Source organism: Lithobates pipiens, unplaced genomic scaffold, assembly GCF_037356315.1.
Source record: "Lithobates pipiens isolate NorthernLeopardFrog02 unplaced genomic scaffold, aLitPip1_a1.2 Scaffold_22, whole genome shotgun sequence".
Classification (NCBI taxonomy): domain Eukaryota; kingdom Metazoa; phylum Chordata; class Amphibia; order Anura; family Ranidae; genus Lithobates; species Lithobates pipiens.
This window is the reverse complement of record NW_027507784.1, coordinates 92,167,493-92,188,303: the sequence shown is the minus strand read 5'-3', so window position 1 is coordinate 92,188,303 and position 20,811 is coordinate 92,167,493. Positions and strand designations below refer to the sequence as shown.

The following is a 20,811-nucleotide window of genomic DNA, read 5'->3' as shown; positions in this document are numbered from 1 at the left end:
TTGATTTCCACCCTCTACTCCACCATCCGTCTCCCAGGCATCGCGACATTGGGTTATGCTGCTAAGACCAGATGGGAGGTGGATGTTGGAATAATTGAGGATGAGGAGTGGGATGAAGTCTTGGGGGATGTGAAGAGTTTCCCCCAGGCTGTCGGACCGCCTTACACAGTTGTACATCATACATAGGACATACTTAACTCCCCAGATAGCACGGTTCAAGCCAATGTATAATCCAGGATGCCGCTTATGCGACCACACCCCGGGCTCCTTTTATCACCTCATATGGTCCTGTCCGGTTATCCAAACATATTGGATACAGGTGATTCGCTTTCTCCATGATCAGATGGGCTCTCCTGCTAGCCTTGACCCAAAGATGTGCCTGCTTGGTCTGTTGCCAGAGTTAGACGCTGACAAACCCCTTCGCACCTTTTTACATGAAACGCTGTTCCTAGCGAGGAAAGCGATTGCTCGTGGCTGGATGCAGGCCCTCCCCCCCCCCACTGTCCAATGCTGGAAGAAAGAGATTAACGATACCCTTCCGTATAAGAAATTGATCTATGCACATAGAGGATGTCCACTTACATATGAGCAGATCTGGGGTAGATGGGGAGACATGTACCTGATTTGCTGCTGTATTGATCCCTTGCCCCCCCTCCCCTTCTGTGTTTCTTCCACCCCCTTGGGCCTCCTCTTATTATGTTCCCCTCCTCCCTAATGACTTTACCTATGATGATTATCTATCCTTATACAGCACAGCTAATCCAATGTACTCATGTATGCAATACTGCCTTGGCCACGTTGGCCTATGTTACCTGTTGCACCGTTGGCATGTTTGCTTTTTACCCTGTCTCCTGCTCCTTTCAATAAAGTTTGTTTTTTGATAAAAATAAAAAAAAGGAGGAACTGCAGTCTACTCATATAATTTGTAATAAAAACATCTTTGCCATTCTGAAGCTTCCCTCCAACACCTTGGGTCAGTGCTCCTACCGTACACCACACACTGCATCAAATTGTCTGCATGGCTGTTGTTCCTGAAGGAAGCCTCTTCTAAAGATGATGCACAAGAAAACCTGCAAACAGTTTGCTGAAGAGAAGCAGACAATGGACATGGATTACTGAACCATGCCTTTTTTTTATAAAAACACCCCTTTCTCCATGTCCTCACTCACTGCACCTAGATTTTTCAGGGAAGCAGTAAAAGTGTGAATGCAGAGACTGAATAGTCACACTTCATGGCCTTGTGTGTAAGATATCTAACCCAGCAGCACGTAGGATTGGTGCGCTCAACTACATCCTTGAATGCTTTCTTGGGTGATGTCTTCTCATTTGTCAATGAAAAAAAAAAATGGTTCAATCTGTGGACCCTCCCCCCCCCCCCCCCCCAAAAAATAAAAAATAAAAAAGCGCCTTCCCTTGATCTGGGATCAGTTTGGCTGACTTCACACTGCTCAGCTTAAAAAAAAGCATATGGTTTTGGTGCATTTTCTGTGTGCCAAAATAATGAAAGAGTAGAAATTTTATTATACATGAATGTCAAGGTGCATTTCTATGTGACCAATGAGTATTCGATACATATACAGACATGACATCTGAGTAAACATGATATAGAACTTAATCATAACAGGTAAAAAAAAATTATACACATTTCAAAGAAATAGTACAGTAATAATATACAATAGAATTCATAAAAATGATGGAAATGTGAGGGATTGCATCCTCACGAGCTTGATGCGTTTCATTGGTTGACCGACTCATCTCATCAGGAGCAAATGTATATCTATAAATAATAACAGGTGTTCTAAATTAACCTCCCTGGCGGTACGATTATTTCGGATTTTAGGTGCTAAAAGCGGTACCATTATTTTGCATGAAAATTTGGCGTTTTATATTGTAGCCCTGCAATTCTTAGGAATAACTCACTTAAATTTGTCCAAACCAGAGTCTAGCAGACATCCCGGGTATAATAAAGTTTGAAAAATGAAATCATAAATTATAATATAATAAATAATTATAAATAATTGTACCAAATAATAATATAACAATAATAAAAATTATTCAATAATGTAATCAAATCAAAAACACTGAAATTTGCTCAGTTGCAGAATTGTCACTGTCATTACTTTTCAGTATTTGAGGACGGATCTCCCCACAAATTGCTATCGCTCAATTCTGCGAGTGATTCTAATTTATTATCGCTGTTTTCTAGCTGGTCTAAAACCATTTTTGATGTAAAAGGACAGTTTTGGTTGCTATGGACAATCTCCAGTTTCCAGGCATAAAGAACAGTTTTTATTACATAAAACTGCATGCAGGACACTGAGCAGACCATTAGGGACAACGGGGATGTGAAATATTTACATACAGCAATGTAATCTGTAAGATTACATTATACTGTATGTTTACTGTTTGTTTCACTTTTTGAATTTGGCGCCGATCTCCGTCCCCGTGCGTCGCAACGCTCGCAGGGCACGGAGATCGGCGATGTGATGCATCGAGCGAGACACGGCTCGCTCGTACAGCGGGGAGACAACGCTGGATCCGAGGGAGAAGGTGAGTAAACATCCTCCTGGATCCAGCGATGCAGTCCCGAGTCTGGCTCGGGGATACCGCTTTTGGTATGAAAATTCCACCCCGAGCCAGACTCGGGAATACCGTCAGGGGGGTTAAAAAGCCCATAGTATAAGAAATATTATATGCAAATAAATTTTATACAGGAAAAAAGTTGTCCCGGTGTGCATGGGTCGCCACATCAAGCCTCCCCTGGGAGCTGTGGCACAGAGAGTCCACCCAGAGCACCCGGCCGACAATGAGAAGCCCCCAGCCAGCAAATAGAGTATTATGGCGATAACGGCAAGTAGAATCTATAAGATAAATAGAAGTTTTTTTTTAGTTTTTTTTATTTATTTTTTTTATGATGAACCTGGTAGCACTGCAAAGTACCAAAGAAATAAAATGCCTGGAGAAAGAAAAGTGAGAAAGAGCGACGTGACAGTGCACAGATGGAGCCATTAAAACAACCCCCTAAAAGATGTGCAAGGAAGGTTACAAAAGAGTAAAGCAATACAAAGTGAAGGAAATATATAGACCAAGAGAAATGAAAGATGGGCAAGTGATCATATACAATCGTATTAAGTGATGACCATAGAGGATCAGCAGGAGTATAATTGAAACAATGGTGAGAAAGGGAAGTATATGAAGAAACCATAGTGTGTATAAGTACCCATAAATAGCGGATATCAGATCGATGCGTGATATGAGGCAGGTAGTGCAAACCGGTCATCTAGTCAGCTGTGAATGGGGATGCCCAAGCCGGCCAGCCAAATAAGGCAGACGTGCGCCAACGTCACGCAAGCGTGATGACGAGCGGGAGCCGTCCACCAAACGCGCCAAAACTACACTCCTGCCAAACATCAGCTAGATGGACAACGCCATGGTAACCAAGCGGCACTCAATGAGGACGTCACTGGTGCGGCATCGATGCGCACAAGACTGTACGCCCCCATGTCACCTGGTCAAACCTGTGGGTGGTAGGGGGCGGCTTCTGGCGTGAATCGCAACTCCCGGGAAAGAAAGGACAAGGGGCAACCAAAACAAAGCAGGCACGATGAACAGAATCCACCAGAGGTGAAAGAACTGCGGAGCATAAATGTATGAAAAATAGGTCACACAGAGGGGAAAAAAAAAATAAAAAATTATATATGCATCACATTTGTGTATAATTGGTAAATATCATCTACAGGGTAGGAATCATGGAATAAAATTCCATCTGTCCCTGAGGAAAATGTAGGTACAAGCTACCCATTGTATTGGATCTCTGCCTCCATCCCGGTTACAACATACAAAGGGGGGGGGGGGGGGGCGCAAATGTATATCTCCATATACTGGGAGTTAAAATAAAACGCACAAGGAAGGGGGGGGGAGGGGGGGGGGGGCAGTGCATCTCCATCCCTATTCTAAATTTGAAAACACAACACGAGTATGCACCTGGACATGCAACTCAAAAATTAACAAATTTTTTGGCACTTTTTCTATTCATTTCACTGGGGAGTTAAAATGCTGCAAGCAGAACTTAAAAAAATAAAAATAAAGCACCTAGTGGTGTGAAGAGTCACATTGGATTTAAAAAGAAACATTTTCTTGCCCTTTTCAGCAAGGTGTTAAAAACAAACAAACACAGCAGAACACATCAGTGTGAAAAGGCCCTTAATCTTGGAAATATCAGTCCCAAATAAATAATCTTCACCACCTTCGGAATTTTTTTTATTTTTTTTGGAACTCTGCAGTAATGTGGCCAGGTTTAATAATTAAAAAAAAAAAAAAACAAGCTTTCGGAAACCCTCCCCCAGCATAACACTTGGGGGGGGGGGTACCTGTATAATACAGGTATTAGCACCCACTTCCAGGCATAGACGCCAAGGCTTCACTGGAGCCCTGGACAGGTGAGTGTCCTTATTTTAAAAGTCAGCATTTGTAGCTGTTGACTTTTTTTTAAAACTTTGTGGACCTCCACTTTTAGTGAAGCCGAGGAAGGAGGGGGGGGGGAAACCCCTACAAAAGTCAAGGTGGTTATAGTACCACTTTTTATTCTACCATGGAAACGACATTTTTTTGCAATGGCTTTTTTTAGATAATGCAACTCCCATCTGCTGTATAACAGTACTTGGTACAGCCAAATTGCATTTAAAGCATCAGTCACAACTTTGATTCTCCAGGTGTACTGGATGTGTTTTAACACCATTTTCATATATTTGAGTCATGTGTGCAGGACAGTGAACATGTATTGAAGGGTAAATGTGGTCATTGTTTTACAAGACAACTTGGAAGAGAAGAGGAGGAAACCCCCCCCCCCCCCCCCCCACACACACACACACACACACACACACACACACACACACATTCTCTTGCCATTTGGATATGGATATTGGTATGCTGTTTTTTTGCAGATCTGCTATGTTTCCGCTCCTGAAGTGGAATCTATCCACAAAATGCACTATTGGATGCAAGCATGTCTTATTACAGTCTGATTACAGTTAGAGAGAAGGGGGGGATGTGAGGCAATCACTGTTTTGACACCAACCACCAGAAAAGATGCTGCATTTTTTTGAATCAGAGACGACGTCCTAAAAATTCAGTCATCTCTTAATAACTAAGAATTTTCACAAATGTAATAACCAGTGTTTTGTGGGGAGGGGGGCGGGTGTAATAAGTGATTATGAAAATCCAAGTTCTGCTTTAATCCCTGCAATGCACATAGATCATTGGGAGAGTCCCTCCCCCAACACTAACCCTTTACCAACCATCACCACTTAGACATTCTAATGGGTCATGTTCACAACCTGAAGTTGTGAGCAAACCCATGTCAATACCATTGTCTGTACCGCAAATTAAGTTGTCAACCTCTCCAAAGAAATTTGTGAAATCACCTTGGCGGAGATCTTATGCCTGGTGACAGCAAACACCATCCTTGCAGTTGCAAACCCAGCAGTTCTGCTTTTGACTATGACCAGCCCAAATCCCCGATTAGGCAATTTAATCCAAATTGTCATCACTGGCCGTGCATTGCAGAATCATCTGTTCCATCTAAACACCACTGCTCCAATACTGGCAGACTGAAGTCATGTGGCACGGGTCTCATGGCAGGCAGGGGTATTCAATTGTGCAGATAAACTAGCGACCGTGAGACAGAAGTAATCTGTCATGTGATCAGTCTGTTCTTGCCCTATCATCCAACAGGGAACAGCACTTAGTGCCAAGTTCCTTTAAGCCAAGCAGGACACTGAACAAAAAAAGTGAGGAGCCCCAGGCCTTGTCCTGATCAATCTTGCAGCCATAGTACAGTTCATACACTTATAACATGGGTCTCAAACTGGCAGCCCTCCAGCTGTTGCAAAACTACAAGTCCCATGAGGCATTGCAAGGCTGACTGTTAACCACTTAAGGACCAGGCCTCTTTTTCAGATTTGGCGTTTACATGTTTAACCACTTGCAGACCAGACCATTTTGCTGGTCAAAGACCAGACCACTTTTTGCGATTCGGCACTGCGTCGCTTTAACTGACAATTGCGTGGTCGTGCGACGTGGCTCCCAAACAAAATTGACGTCCTTTTTTTCCCCCCCACAAATAGAGCTTTCTTTTGGTGGTATTTGATCACCCCTGCGGTTTTTATTTTTTGCGCTATAAACAAAAATAGAGCGACAATTTTGAAAAAAAAAAAAAAAAGCCTTTTTTACTTTTTGTTATAATAAATATCCCCCAAAAATATATAAAAAAAAACATTTTTTCCCTCAGTTTAGGCCGATACGTATTCTAGGTAAAAAAAAAAAAAAAAAACACAATAAGCGATTGATTGGTTTGCGCAAAAGTTATAGCGTTTACAAAATAGGGATAGTTTTATAGCATTTTTATTAATCATTTTTTATTATTTATTTTTTTTACTAGTAAGGGCGGCGATCAGCAATTTTTATTGTGACTGCGACATTGTGGGGGACCTATCGGACATTTGACACATTTTTGGAACCACTGTCATTTATACAGTAATCACTGCTATATAAATGCAGTGATTCCTGTGTAAATGACACTGGCAGTGAAAGGGTTAACCAGTGGGTGGCAGTGTAGGGGTTAAGTGTTCCTAGGGGTGTGTTACTAACTGTGGGGGGGGGGGGGGGTTGGGCTTTCATTTAGTGAACACTGATCTCTGCTCCAATCACATGGAGCAGAGATCAGCGTCACTAGTTGCTAGGCAGAATGGAGAAATGTTGTTTACACAGCATTTCCTCCATTCAGCCACTCCGTGAGACGATCGCGGGGATGGCCGCGGCGATCGAGTCCACGGGTCCCGCAACCGGACTCACCGGGGTCCCTACCAGCGCGGGAGCGCGCCGCCGGTGGCGCGCTCCCGATGGCAAGGCAGCATTGAATATTGGACGTACCTGTACGCCAATATGCCTGCTCGTGCCATTCTGTCGACGTACATCGTCGTGCGCTGGTCGGGAAGTGGTTAAAACAGTTTTTTGCTAGAAAATTACTTAGAAAAAAACTAAATATAATGATTGGGGGTTCTAACACCTAAGAGAATAAAATGGCGGTCATTGCAATACTTTCACACCGTATTTGCGCACTTTTGTAAAAAAAAATTACTTTTTTTTTTATTTTATTTTTATTTAAAAAACAGTAAAATTAGCCCAATTTTTTGTGAAAGATAACGTTACGCCAAGTAAATTGATACCCAACATGTCACGCTTCAAAATTGCGCTCGTGGAATGGCGTCAAGCTTACCCCCAAATCTCCATAAGCGACATTTAAAAAAAAATAATAATTTCTACCGCTGTTTTCATATGCGGGCGCTACTCACGTATGCGTTCGCTTCTGTGCGCGAGCTCGTCGGGAAGGGGGGGGGGGGGGTGTAAATTTGTATTTTCTTTACTTAAATTTTTTTTGTAAAAATAAAATCATGGATCACTTTTATTCCTATTGAAAAGAATGTAAACATCCCTTGTAATAGGAAAAAAAAAAATAAAAAAATAAAAAAAAAAAAAAAAAAAAAAAAAAAAACATGGCAGGTCCTCTTAAATATGAGATCTAGGGTCAAAAAGGTCCTCACATCTCATATTTGGACCTAAATGCAATTATATCTTTTTTTTTTTTTTTTTTTTAGATACACACCTTTAGGCTGGGTTCACACTGCTGCAGGTGGGAGATCCAGATGGGATTCGCACTGCAGTGCAAATCACATCCGATCTCTGTAGCGATGCGAGTTCAGCCATACAGATAGTATGGCTGAATTCGCATCGCACCCGCCGCAAACTCGCACAGGACCCTTTTTTGGTCCGCAGCAGAATCGGATCGCATTGGTGTTCACACCATGCGATCCGATTCCTGTCCGAGTGTGCAGATCGCACTGCTATATGCGGACGGATCTGGGGGTGTCATTAAGATTTCATTGACACTCCCAGCAGTCCGCATAGGGCAGTGTGAACTGCCGGCGGGAGGCATGCGATGCGGGAAAACGCCGCGGATTTGCAGTGTTCCCGCATCGCTACAGTGTGAACCTAGCCTGAAGAGGTATGGGCAGAAGTGACGTTTATACCTGTAAGGTGCGCCCCTCTTGATTAGCTCGAGCTGGACATTAGTGATCACTGGAAAGCCCTCTCAATCGATTGGGTAAAAATCAGACAGACAATCACACGAGTTGAGTTGAGGATTATCATGACTACGTTCGTTACTTCCTGAATACTACTTTTATGTGCTTCAAACATTGCATTGTCAGCCAATCAGGATTAGACAAGACATAACCAATCATGAAACATTGACATTTAGTGCATCATACATTAAGCAGAATTTTTGATAAAAGATCTCCAGACACATTTATAAAAATATATTTCACGATCTTTAAAATTGTCTACATTAAACCACCTTATGAATGTTTCCCGCTTCTTTTAAAATTCTAAAGCTAGCTCTGACCACAAATGCATCCTTTTTTGTAGACTTCAGAAGTAACTTGCAAAGCATGGTGTGTCACTAAACTTCAGTAAATATCTGTTCAAGCAGAGTCTAAATGTAATAAGAAGAGTATAAAAACTTAAAGGGTGACTCTCCCTACCCTTACAATACCTCTTATAGAGACGAGTGGCGGGCCATCTTAGCCTCACTCGTCTCCATACCCAGCCATCGACAGGACCCGATCGCCTCCGCCGCTACCGACGGCTCTGGTAAGTGGCGAAATGCGCGGGAGGGGGGGTGGCACCTCTCCCGCCGCTGATAACGGTGATCTGGCAGCAAACCCGCCGTGGAGACCACTGCTTTCGTACACAGGACCGCCTCCTGTAAAAGAGGTATACCTCGGTTGTGGCAGCAGCTGCTGCCGTTACCGAGATATCCCTCTTCAAAAAGAGGACGTATATTTACATGAGGCAGTCCTTAAAGCGGGATTCCACCCTAAAGTGGAACCTCCGCTGATCGGATCCCTCCCCCCCTCCGGTGTCACAATTGACACCTTTCAGGGGGGGAGGGGGGGTGGAGATACCTGTCAAAGACAGGTATTTTCACCCACTTCCGGGCATAGACTCCCGTGGGAGTCTACGCCATTTCCTGCCCTGCCGCGCTGTCTGCTGGGACACACACGGGTCCCAGTGACAGCGTGCAGATTTCCTATTGCGCGGCGCGGCTTGCGCAGTAGGGAACCGGGAACTGAAGCCGATTCGCTTCACTTCCTGATTCCCTCACCTAGAATGGTGACTACAGCAGCCGAGAGATCGATTGGCCTCGGCTGCCAGCATCGCTGGAACCCGGGACAGGTGAGTGTCCATTTATTAAAAGTCAGCAGCTGTAGTATTTATAGCTGCTGGCTTTTAAATATTTTTTTTTGGTGGAATTCCTCTTTAAGTGGTTTAAAAAATAAAATAAAAATACATGACTCAGAGGCATGATGGGATTTGTCGTTTCGCAACAGCTGGCGGGCCACCAGTTTGAGACCCCCTGCTTTAGAATAGAAAGTTTAGTCATGATGCAGGTTAAGCGTGTATTTGCCACAAATGTTGCAGAAAGCATCACAGCTGTTGTGACATTTCTGCCATCACCAATTGTCTTACAGCAAATCTAACTGGCTTAGATTTGTAAATTCCATGTACATAGACACTATGCCAGGGATATGCAATTAGCTGACCTCCAGCTGTTGCAGAACTACAAGTCCCATAGCAAGACTGACAGCCTCAAGCATGACGGGACTTGTAGTTTTGCAACAGCTGGAGGTTGCACTATGCACCTGCACAAAAATAAATTCCACAAAAGTAGCATGTGCATGCAAGCTGTCTTAGCGTTTCTAGGCAGCATCCAGCCTAGGCACACCCAAACTGTACCAGTTCAATGGTTACACAATATGCTTAGGTGCATGCATGAGCTACACTAATCTTATAATGCAAGCAAAAAAAAATAAAGCTTAAGACAAATTGAGAAGAAAAAAAATAAAAAAAATTAAGCCCAGAAGCTATTAAACTGTATGCAATAGGTCAAGTTACACATTTTGTTACGATCAGCAGCCAAAAATAAACCCAAAAAATGTGTTTCTGGAAGCAAAATCTTTATTGTCCAGTGAAGGAAGCCATATACTGGGTTATACACAAAATATTGAAGACATTCTGATTAACTTTCAGCCACTTTAGAGAAGGGAATAGAATATAATCCTTGTTAGCTTAGAAGGTCCAATATCGACAACAGTCTCAGGTCTGGTACTCTTCTACCTGGGAGGAAAAAATAAATAAATAGCACTTTAACTGCCAGTGGCTTCCAGAATTTAGCACTTTAGTTACTATGCAGAGGTCATTTAATGTTTCGCTTCAGGGGTTTTTGTCATCATGCCACCCAGAGTCTTAACTGCTTAGGGCAGCACTGTAATTCGGCCTTTTATGTCATCATTCCTATGCAGATAACAAAACGGATCACCACTTTGAAGGAATCCCTTGTGCACCCACCTTGTCATCCATGGCTCACTTCTGGTTACATCAGAAATGGTGTCCACATCCTATGGAGCCTGTAGACAAGCAGAATGTGTGATAAGTTAGACATTGCCCCAAACAGAGGAGCACCCAGGAACCCAAATTCTTAAACTTTTAAAAACCGAACTATACACAGTGAGGATGTTCCATTCTTCCCTGGAATCCATGGGGGCGCCCCCCCTCCATTTTTGGAAGACATTGGCAGTCATTTAGTTACTATGCAGAGGTCAGTTAAAAGTTTCGCTTCAGGGGTTTTCGTCATCATGCCACCCACTGAGCAGCACTGTAATTCGGCCTTTTATGTCATCATTCCTCTGCAGAGGACCGCTTCCTTTTTGATCCCTGCTTACCCAATGCTGGGCTGTGCACATTTTTTGGATACTCAAGCATTGCCCTGCTGAGATTCTGTGCACCAGCCCCCACTCCACAATCTTGTGTGACAGATGGCTGCCATGCTGCTAGGCCTGCCTCCTCTCTCAATGAATGGTTATGCATTTTGGGAGAAGTGCATATCCCAGGAGACATGGTGCGCATGGATCACATTTGCCTAGCCAAGTGACTTGCAAGTGTGTGTTTTTTTTGTTCAACAAAAATTTCTCTGGCGGAAGGGAACCTCAATTTCAGGGTGAACATCAATCCGCTTTAAGTCAACACAACTAATTCAAGATCTATATAGTACTGATGTCAAAGCTCAGTTCCAATTACGAATAGACACTTACCTGTTAAAGCGATCCAGTGCAGTCCTTACCCGGGACTGTTCACCACCAGTATTTGGGTCCCTGGTGCCAGTAGGTTTACTGTGGGAAGCTGGCTGCATCGCTTGTGGCTTTGCAGCCAGTGCCCCAATGTGCATGCACATGACACAGAACTTATTCTTCAGTGAGGTTCTGCTTTAAAGTAAAATTAGAGCCAAACACCAACTAGTGTTAAATATTCTGATTGCGTTATAAGAGGAGGCTCACCAGACACACCCAGTTCACCATTCTCCAGGCTGGTGCATTGCAGAATCAATTCCATCTAAACTTCACTGCTCTGGTAATGGCAGATTGAAGTCATGGCACTGGTCTCATGGCCGACAGTCCAGGATATTTTTTTTTTTTTTTTTTTTTTAGCAGAGAAACATTGGTCACAGAACAATCCATCATGTGATGTGAGCCGTCTGTTCTCACCATATCATTTTACAGCAAACGACAGGACTGCCAAGTTTGAGCCAAGCTCCAAGACAGACGACACACACTGCATAACAAAGGTGAGGAGCCCAGGCCTTGTCCTGATCAATCTTGCAGCCATAGTACACTTCATATGCTTTTACAAGTCTAGTCATGTTGCGCCTTTGAGGCTTAAGTGTGTACTCCAAACAAATGTAGAACGCATTACAGCTGTTCCAACATTGGCGAGACATTTCTGCAGTCACCAATTGTCATACAGTAAATATAAATCGGAATTCATGGAACTCAGCAAAATGAGTAGCATCTGTGCATGCAAGCCGTTTAGTCTTTCCAGGCAACAGCCACACAGCCATGCCCAAACTGTAGAATTTCCATAACAGTTATGCAATATGCCTAGGTGCATGCACAAGCTACACAAATATCATGCAAGTGGGACCCCCCCCCACGATTAAATTGTTAAACCCACAACAGTAAAATCCGTCTGCATATACAGTAAAGCATGCTTGATGCTCACTGTGGAACCTAAGGGGTTAATATTCTGTTGTGTAAAGGCCGTTCGATCCTCCCTTCTTCCACTGTCCCCCTAAACCAGTGATGGCCAACCTTGGCACCCCAGATGTTTTGGAACTACATTTCCCATGATGCTCCACTACACTGAAGAGTGCACGAGCATCATGGGAAATGTAGTTCCAAAACATCTGGGGTGCCAAGGTTCGCCATCACTGCCCTAAACCATCTGCTGATAGAAGAGAGCTTTGGATCAGCACAGGGCCAATCAGCACTGTTCAGACAGAGGGTCAGGCGAATTAAGACGCCTACAAGCTTTAACCAGACACCAGTCACAAGACTGCTATATACCGCCGATTAGTAAATAAGCTGCTAAATTCTCTCAATTAATTGAGAAATCAATATTATTGATTGAATATTATTTCTTTAAAACAGCATGTAATTAGGTTAAGTCACAAGATATTTTATTACTATTAGCAGAAAAAAAATAAAAAGCGTTTCGGAAGCAAAGCACACAGTCTGTTGTCCAATGAAGGAGTCGTACCTGGTTCTGCACAGAATACCGCAGACATTCTCTGGTTAATTTTCAGCCACTTTACAGGCGATTGGGGGGGGGGGCACAAAGATAATCCTCGATAGCCCAGAAGGTCCAATATCTACAACAGTACCTGTCTGCTTCTCTTGTACCTGGAAGATTGAAACACAAAGCACTTTATAGCACTCATCTTTGGAAACCATTGGAAGTTTATTAATTGCAATGCAGAGGTCAGTTAAAGTTTCGCTTCAGGGGTTTTTGTCATCATGCCACCCAATGAGAGCAAACTGCTTAGGGCAGCACTGTAATTCGGCCTTTTATGTCATCATTCCTCTGCAGATGGTCTCTAACAGAAACATTGGTCAGAGAAGTAACAGTCTGTCACATGATCCTTCCATTTGAGCCAAGCTCTAATACAGGACAGCAAATGGCATAGATTGACAAGTTCTTTTGAGCCCAGCTCCAAGATAGGACGGCACATGTTGAACAAAGGTGAGAAGCCCAGGCCTTGTCCTTTGTTTATAAGTCTAGTCATGGAGTGTCTTTGAGGCTTAAAGAGGAAGTAAACTTCTGCTGACATGCACCTATAGGTAATGTAAATATCACCTAAAAACTGTACAGGTTTAGATTTTCATTACATGCAGCTAGCGACATCCCTGGCGCACACACACCCCAACAGCCCACAGGTGACATTCCTTCCGAGCCCATGCTGTGAATGGCAGCTCCCGCACGCAGGAGTGATATCGTGGCTCCCACCAATCAGTCGCAGCAGGCATCTTCAGCCCATCACTACTGGCGGGACGTAAAGTGATATCAAAGTCTTGTTTGTTATATGTAAACAAGTTACTAACTTGCTCTGTGCAGTGGTTTTGCGCAGAGGAGCCCCAATTCTCTGGTTCCCCTTCTCTTGAGTGCCCCCACAAGCAAGCAGCTTGCTATTGGGGCACCCGCGCCAAGCCGCAGCTCCCTGTGTGCAGACATGGATCCTTGGCCCCACCCCCTTACTGACTTTGACAGCAGCGGGATCCAATCGCACTTCACTGCTGTCTCAGCCAATGCAGAGGGAGACTCCCGGACAGCAGAGTCTCTTGTGCAAATTCGCTGGAATGAGATGGGGCTCATGTAAAGCATTAGAAGGCCTGCTGCACACAGGCTGCTTTAATCTCAATGCATAAAATGAAAAAATAAAATAAAATCTTCTGCCTTTACAACCACGCTAAGAACTACACTGTTATTCACCCATTCCAAAACTGGCATTTCAAATCCCTTATGAACCTGTTTTTTATAAGTGCTGAAAGAGGAAGTAAACCCTGATGGGTTTACTTCCTCTTTTTTTCCCTGCAAAGGTAAAGCATAATGGACTACTATGCATCGCATAGTAGCTCATTATGTGTCACTTACCTGACACAGGAGCCAGCGAAGTCGCCGCTGATCCCTGTAGTCCGCCGCATCCATGTTGCTGGTGGCGTCTCGCAGCTCCGACGAATCACAGCGGCGAAGCCGCGATGACATCACTCCCGCGCACAGGAGTCGCGTCTCGCAGCTCCGCCGCTGCCACTCGGCGAAGCCGCGATGACGTCACTCCCGCGCATGCGCACGGGAGTCGACAAATTAGGCAAATCCATTCATGGATTTGCCGCATTTAGTGCGCCTGCGCGCCGCTGTCTACGGCGCATGCGCCGTAGACAGCGGTGCCCATTTTCGGGCAAATATCTCCTAAACCATATAGGTTTAGGAGATATTGCTTGGACCTACAGGTAAGCCTTAATCTAGGCTTACCTGTAGGTCCAAGTTGTTTGGAAGGGTTTACTTCCTCTTGAAGGAATCCCTTGTGCACCCACCTTGTCATCCAGACCACATGGCTCACTTCTGGTTACATCAGAAATGGTGTCTCCCCATCCTATGGAGCCTGTAGACAAGCAGAATGTGTGAAAAGTTAGACATTGCCCATTACCCCAAACAGAGGAGCACCCAGGAACCCAAATATGTAAACTTATAAAAACAGAACTATACACAGTGAGGATGTTCCATTCTGCCCTACTCTAAAGCTGGAATCCATGTGGGGGGTCAGCACCCATTTTGTGGAAAACAGCAGTTTAGTTACTATGCAGAGGTCAGTTAAAGTTTCGCTTCAGGGGTTTTTGTCATCATGCCACCCAATGAGAGCAAACTGCTTAGGGCAACACTAATTCGGCCTTTTATGTCATCATTCCTCTGCAGATAACTTAAGTGGACCACCACTTCCTTTTTGATCCGCTGACCCGATGCTGTGCACATTTTTAGATACTCAACCACCCAGCATTGCCCTGCTGAGATTCTCTTTGCAGCAGCCCCCACTCCAGTGTCTTGTGTGACAGATGGCTGCCAGCTCCTCTGGGTTCAGCTGGCAGGCTTTGAGGACATGCTGCTAGGCCTGTCCCCTCCTCTGTCAATGAATGGCTATGCATTTTGGGAGAAGTGCATATCCTAGGAGGCATGGATCACATAATTCGCCTAGCAAAGTGGCTTGAGTGGTTTAAAAAAAAATAAAGTGTAGTGGAAGGTAGAAGGGAACCTTAATTTCAGGGTGAAGCTCAATACGCTTTAAAAGCAACACAACCAATTCAAGATCTATAGCGTACCAATGTCAAAGCTCTTCAAATAACTTCTGAATCAGATTTTTTTTTAAAGTTCTGAAGCATCCCTTGTGCACCCACCTTGTCATCCAGACCACATGGCTCACTTCTGGTTACATCACAAATTGTGTTACTGCATCCTATGGAGCCTGTAGACAAGCACAATGTGTGATAAGTTAGAAATTGCCCATTCCATTATCCCAAACAGAGGAGCATCCAGGAAGCTAAATCTGTAATCTTATAAAAACTGAACTATACCAGTGACCAAGAGTGGGGGGAAAGAAAAAAAAAAAAAAAAAAAAAAAAAAAAGGAACCATTGACAGTTTAGTTACTATGCAGAGGTCAGTTAAAGTTTCGCTTCAGGGATTTTTGTCATTATGCCACCCACTGAGAGCAAACTGCTTAGGGCAGCACTGTAATTCGGCCTTTTATGTCATCATTCCTCTGCAGATAGTCACTTCCCCTTTAGTTTGATCCCTGAACATTTTATATACCCAACCACCCAGCCTTGTCCTGCTGAGATGCTCTTCGCTGCAGCCCACGTGCCACAAACTTCTTGTTCGAGGACATCAAGATGGACAACTGCTCGTCTGGGTTCAGCTGGCAGGCTTGCCGATGATGCGCCACAAGGCCTACCCCCTCTGTCAATGAAGGGCTAAAAGTTTTGGCATATGGGAAGTGAATATCCCAGGAGGCATGGCGAGCATAGAGCACATAATTTGCCTATACAAGTGACACGCAAGTGTTAGTAAAAAAAAAAAAAAGTGTAGTGGAAATAAAGGTGAAGATCAATCTGCTTTACAGCAAGACCACTAATCCAAAAACTACCCAGTACCGATGTCAATTCAGTATTTAAAAAAAAAAAAAAACACCACTCATTTTTGTGCTGAAGCATTCCCTTGTGCACCCACCTCATCATTTAGACCACATGGCTCACTTCCAGTTACATCAGAAATGGTGTGACCGCATCCTATGGAGCCTGTAGACAAGCAGAATGTGTGTTAAGTTAGACAATGGTCATTAGATTACATTAAATCTGTAAACTTAGAAAAATACCTTCCCACTTTTTCCATGAAAAAATTTTCCCAAAAGAAAGTCCTGCACCACCAAAATTCTAATTATATACTGAAATTACAAAACACCCCAAAAAGCATGTATCCCAAACCATTTAAAATCCAAAGAAGCCAGATTGTAACAAAATGTGTTATAATACAATAGACTGTGCAAAGCTACAAGTTTTGAATGCTACCGGCCATCCATAAAAAGCACTGCCCATTCATTTCAAGAGCACTGTATACTCCGCTCCCAAAACAGCCCTAAAGATGCTGCTTGCGGGACTTTTCTCCCCCCCCCCATCCCGCAAGCACACTGCCCCAATGTCAAAGCACTCGGGTGGTATGAGAGGGCAGCTTTTAGATGCCATTTTGGCTCTAAACACCAGAATATTGCCCAAGTGTGAAAGGGTCCAATGAAAACCTCCCTCGCCCCACAAAATAAAGTCCTGCACCATCAGAATCCCCAGTGTCTGAACAGCAGCTAACAGCTGTGAATTCCAGGAGCGTCACTCATAGGCCATCATAGTCCAGCTGTTATAACTTCCTCCCATCACCTGCAGCCAGCTGCTCACTGACAAGGGAGTAGAGGCTGCAGGATCAGACGAATGGACTCAATAGGCAAGCATAATATTATTCTGTTGAAGATGCACAGCATTAGAGAACATGGCAAGTAGTCAGCTGATGGTTGTCCTTCTGTGGTTCTGACACTAGAAAGGACACAGGCAGCCATAGTCCTGTAAGAAGAGGGATGTATATTTGTGGTCCAACGATGACAGGACCAGTCTGAACACCAATTGTCATCAAATTGGCTATTCAATGGCTGAGGGCACACTGGATTCGGTGCGCCGTGTTTGTATGGAAAGTACAGAGCACAACAGTTGTGATCGCTCCATATACATGTGCGGTGGAGGGCAGAAAGACGGCTCAATGGACATGGTGGGAAGAATCTTGTTCGGGGAGGAGTATCGCTACCCGACCACCGCACAGGGAGATCACTTCTGGATTATCTGGTCACATTGCAGTGGGCGGAGTCACCTGACTGCTGAGGTCAGATAGGATTTCGCTTCAAGGGGATTTGTCATTGTGACAGAAATCTGCTCAGCGGACACTGCAATTCGGCCTTTAAGGTCATCATTCCTCAGCAGACTAGGACCTGCTCCACAGCCACCCCACCTATACATCTATTAAAGCTAGCCATATATTATATAATTTTCTGGTTCTGTTTCCTTTAGGCTTTATCTTCAACTATGTAATGCAAGGCCTGACTGATTGCATACAAACTAAAAAAGTATTTGGGGGGGGGGGGGGGGGGTGTAATTGTACAAGAACGTATGGCCAGCCTTGAAGCTCAACTCTAATCCTTACCCCTTTACTCCTTGCAGCTGGCAGTTTCCTCTTCCTTCTGACCCTGGGTTGTGGGCGAGCCCTCAGCATCCTGCATTTACATGATGTCAGCATGTGATCAACCTGTGGAGCCTGCAAGAGTGAGGAGAGAGAGAAAAAAAAAAAAAAAAAAAAAAAGCTTTGTTGTAAAGACGAGCTAAAATGTTGTTGGGGGGGAATTAAAGTTAGCCCAATTTTTTTCATAATGTGAAAGATGAAATTATGCCAAGTAAATAGATAACCAACATGTCACACTTCAGAATTGCACTTTAGAGTTACAGGTCTAGGGCTAGAATTATTTCTCTCGCTCCAACGTTCACCGCGATACCTCATGCGTGTGGTCTGAACACTGATTTCATATGTGAGCGGGACTTGCGTATGCGTTTGCTTCTGCGTGTGAGCACACGGGGACAGGGGCGCTTTACATTTTTTTAGTGTTAATTTTACTTTTAGTTGGACACCTAAAAAAAAAATTTGATCACTTTTATTCCCATTACAAGGAATGTAAACATCCCTTGTAATAGGAATATGGCATGACAGGTCCTCTTTACAGTGAGATATGAGATCAATAAGAGCCCGCATCTCACCTCTAGGCTGACAAGCCTGAAATAAACGATCTCGGCTTCCCAGCCAAGGTGGCGCCATTTGAATGCGGAGGACGGGCGTAACGTCATAGCATCGCACTCAGTCTCCAAACCACCATCTAGTCCACCCGAAATCTCCATGGTAGAAGCACCGGAGGGTGGCAGGAGGACATCCACAAGAACAATCACGTGGCACAACATCTGCGAGGACTGTTCCTATGGTGCAGGGAATCGACGGGGGGGGGGGGGGGGGGGGAACACACGCACCCTGTAAGGCAAAGGCATAATGAGCTAGTATGCATACTAGCTCATGAATAACTTACCTGAGAACGAAGCCCCCGAAGCGGTCCTCCGTCTTCCTCTTCGCTGCTGCCATGTACCCCGGAGCAACTTCCAGGTCTCGGCTCCGGCGCTGTGATTCGCCAGAGCCGCGATGACGTTACTCCCGCGGCATATCGCCATGTGCCGTAGACAGCGGTGGCTGACTTCGGGTAAATAGCTCCTAAACCGTACAGGTTTAGGAGATATTTCTTGGACCTACAGGTAAGCCTTAATCTAGGCTTACCTGTAGGTCAAAGTTGGTTGTAAGGGTTTACAACCACTTTAAAGAATACATACATCTACATTAACCACGTGCCGACCACCACACACCCCGATGTTGGTCCCTACTTTGGGGACCGATATCGTTATGGTAGCAGCTAGCTGCCATAACCCCGGTATCCCCATGGTCTGCTACAAGATAAAAGTGGTCTCTGTGGCAGATTTGCCACAAGATCACCCCCGTTTAACATTTAGCTTATAAACACGAAGTTTGAAAAAGGTCCAGTCCTTAAGTGGTTAAAAAAAAAAAAAAAAAAAAAAAAAAACCCACACACACACACACACACACACACACACGTTACGCGGTAAGCATTTAAAAGACCACTGCACAAATACTGCAACAACCGCCATTTTCTAGGGTCATAGAGAAATGACTAGAAATTGTCGGGGTTGGATTTTCTAGCAAAAACAAATACCAAAATTTAAACTTGTAAAGAAAAAAAATAATAGTAAAAAGGTTCCAGAAAAGGCCTGGGTCAGCAGCAAGTGTTATCTGCGGCCCCAAAAGTCTGATGATGATCTCGGTACAAATCTCTCCCACGTGGGAGGTCTCAGCACTCGTCTCCATTAAAAAAAAAAAAAAACACAAACCTCCGTCTCAAATCCAGACCGTACGATGGACAGATCCCGCTTTAAAGCCGCCGCGCCACCCCCCTCCTCCTCGCCACCGGACCGGTACACGCCGTCCCCCCTCCTGTCTGCCCCGGGAAAACTCACCCACGACGCTCTCCTGCGCGCCGCCATCTTCCACTGGACAAAGTTGTCACGTGACTAGTCCGAGCCCGGGCTTTCTCTTATATCCAGCAGATTGGGGAGGCGCAGGGGGCACAGAATTGTCACGTGACGTGTCCGCGGATGTGTACCTCGGCGGCCATTTTGTCGGAGCCCTCTGAATACCGTTGTTGCCATCCTTTGATAAATAGGGGCGCACTAAAATGTTACTGGGACGCTCTCATCCAACTAACATTGCAGGCAAAGTCACAAAAATGTAAACAAAACATTTTAAATGCATACATGCAGCCCCCATCCTTACTCAGCCCTCTCCTCTTCATGGTTTATTTTCTTGCAAATCACTTGCAGTGTGCAATGAACTTGCTAGGAAGATCATGGACTAGTAAATCCCGTAGCACTGTCCTCTCATTCACATCACATTCCTCATTACTCTGTGCTGGCCCAGCTCCTCTGTAGGATTGCCACCGTTTCTTCAAGCCTAACCCGAACACTTTTGCAGCACAGGGCAATTTTATTATTATTATTATTTTTTGCTGTAAACACTATAGGATTATAAAAGACCTGGGATACATTTGGGTGCCCCAAGGAGAGTAGTAATGTAGTGCACAGAGCGCACCTTGGCAAACAGTGGGTGTGGCCAAATTGCTCTTGCTGACATTATCACCCCACCCTTCAGTCAAACCTGCCCCCAAACAGCCACCCGCAGCTCCCGGATGACAACAGATTTGTGTATGCCTATCTCGGGCCATTTGGGGAGCCATAGCCTGGTCTGTATAATGTGTCCGCATTTCAGGTGGACTGAAACCCGGACACATGATTCAAAACCCAAACTGTCCGGGTGAATCCTGGACAGGTGGCAAACCTACTCCTCTGCCCAGAGCTCTACATAACTTGGGGGGATGAGGAGTGAAGGAAGGGGAATTTTGTAGGGATATCTTGAATGACAGGTTTTCTTCTAAGATTCCCCTGTATTTGGCTCCATCCATCTTTCCATCAACTCTGACCAGCTTCCCTGTTCCTGCTGAAGAAAAGCACCCCCACAACATGATGCTGCCACCACCATGTGTTACAGTGGGGATGATGTGTTCAGGGTGATGTGCAGTGATAGTTTTCCTCCACGCATAGCGTTTTTCTTTTAG

General features: G+C 44.6%; 2 long non-coding RNA genes, 4 other non-coding genes and 2 pseudogenes across 7 annotated transcripts in view; 1 reads left to right on the top strand and 7 right to left on the bottom strand.

Annotated features, from left to right (window-relative positions):
• Positions 1-20,811, top strand: part of LOC143923946 (uncharacterized) — a 281,712-nt gene that overhangs the window by 107,337 nt on the left and 153,564 nt on the right. The window lies entirely within an intron of this gene.
• On the bottom strand, positions 10,056-19,762 carry LOC143923942 (uncharacterized). 2 transcript variants are annotated; one of them, XR_013261794.1, is made up of 8 exons: positions 19,658-19,762; positions 17,739-17,849; positions 16,230-16,297; positions 15,399-15,466; positions 14,544-14,611; positions 12,712-12,854; positions 10,468-10,526; positions 10,056-10,236 (listed from the first exon to the last, which is right to left on the bottom strand). It is a non-coding gene; the product is annotated as an uncharacterized LOC143923942 (long non-coding RNA). The 2 variants fall into 2 exon arrangements; XR_013261795.1 differs by having other exon boundaries at positions 19,532-19,659.
• LOC143925863 (small nucleolar RNA SNORD89) lies at positions 10,309-10,419 on the bottom strand. Its single transcript, XR_013262081.1, has one exon. It is a non-coding gene; the product is annotated as a small nucleolar RNA SNORD89 (small nucleolar RNA).
• LOC143925864 (small nucleolar RNA SNORD89) lies at positions 10,712-10,809 on the bottom strand (annotated as a pseudogene).
• Positions 12,927-13,039, bottom strand: LOC143925852 (small nucleolar RNA SNORD89). Its single transcript, XR_013262073.1, has one exon. It is a non-coding gene; the product is annotated as a small nucleolar RNA SNORD89 (small nucleolar RNA).
• Positions 14,810-14,920, bottom strand: LOC143925860 (small nucleolar RNA SNORD89). The gene has a single exon (XR_013262079.1). It is a non-coding gene; the product is annotated as a small nucleolar RNA SNORD89 (small nucleolar RNA).
• LOC143925856 (small nucleolar RNA SNORD89) lies at positions 15,654-15,766 on the bottom strand. The gene has a single exon (XR_013262076.1). It is a non-coding gene; the product is annotated as a small nucleolar RNA SNORD89 (small nucleolar RNA).
• On the bottom strand, positions 17,415-17,516 carry LOC143925862 (small nucleolar RNA SNORD89; annotated as a pseudogene).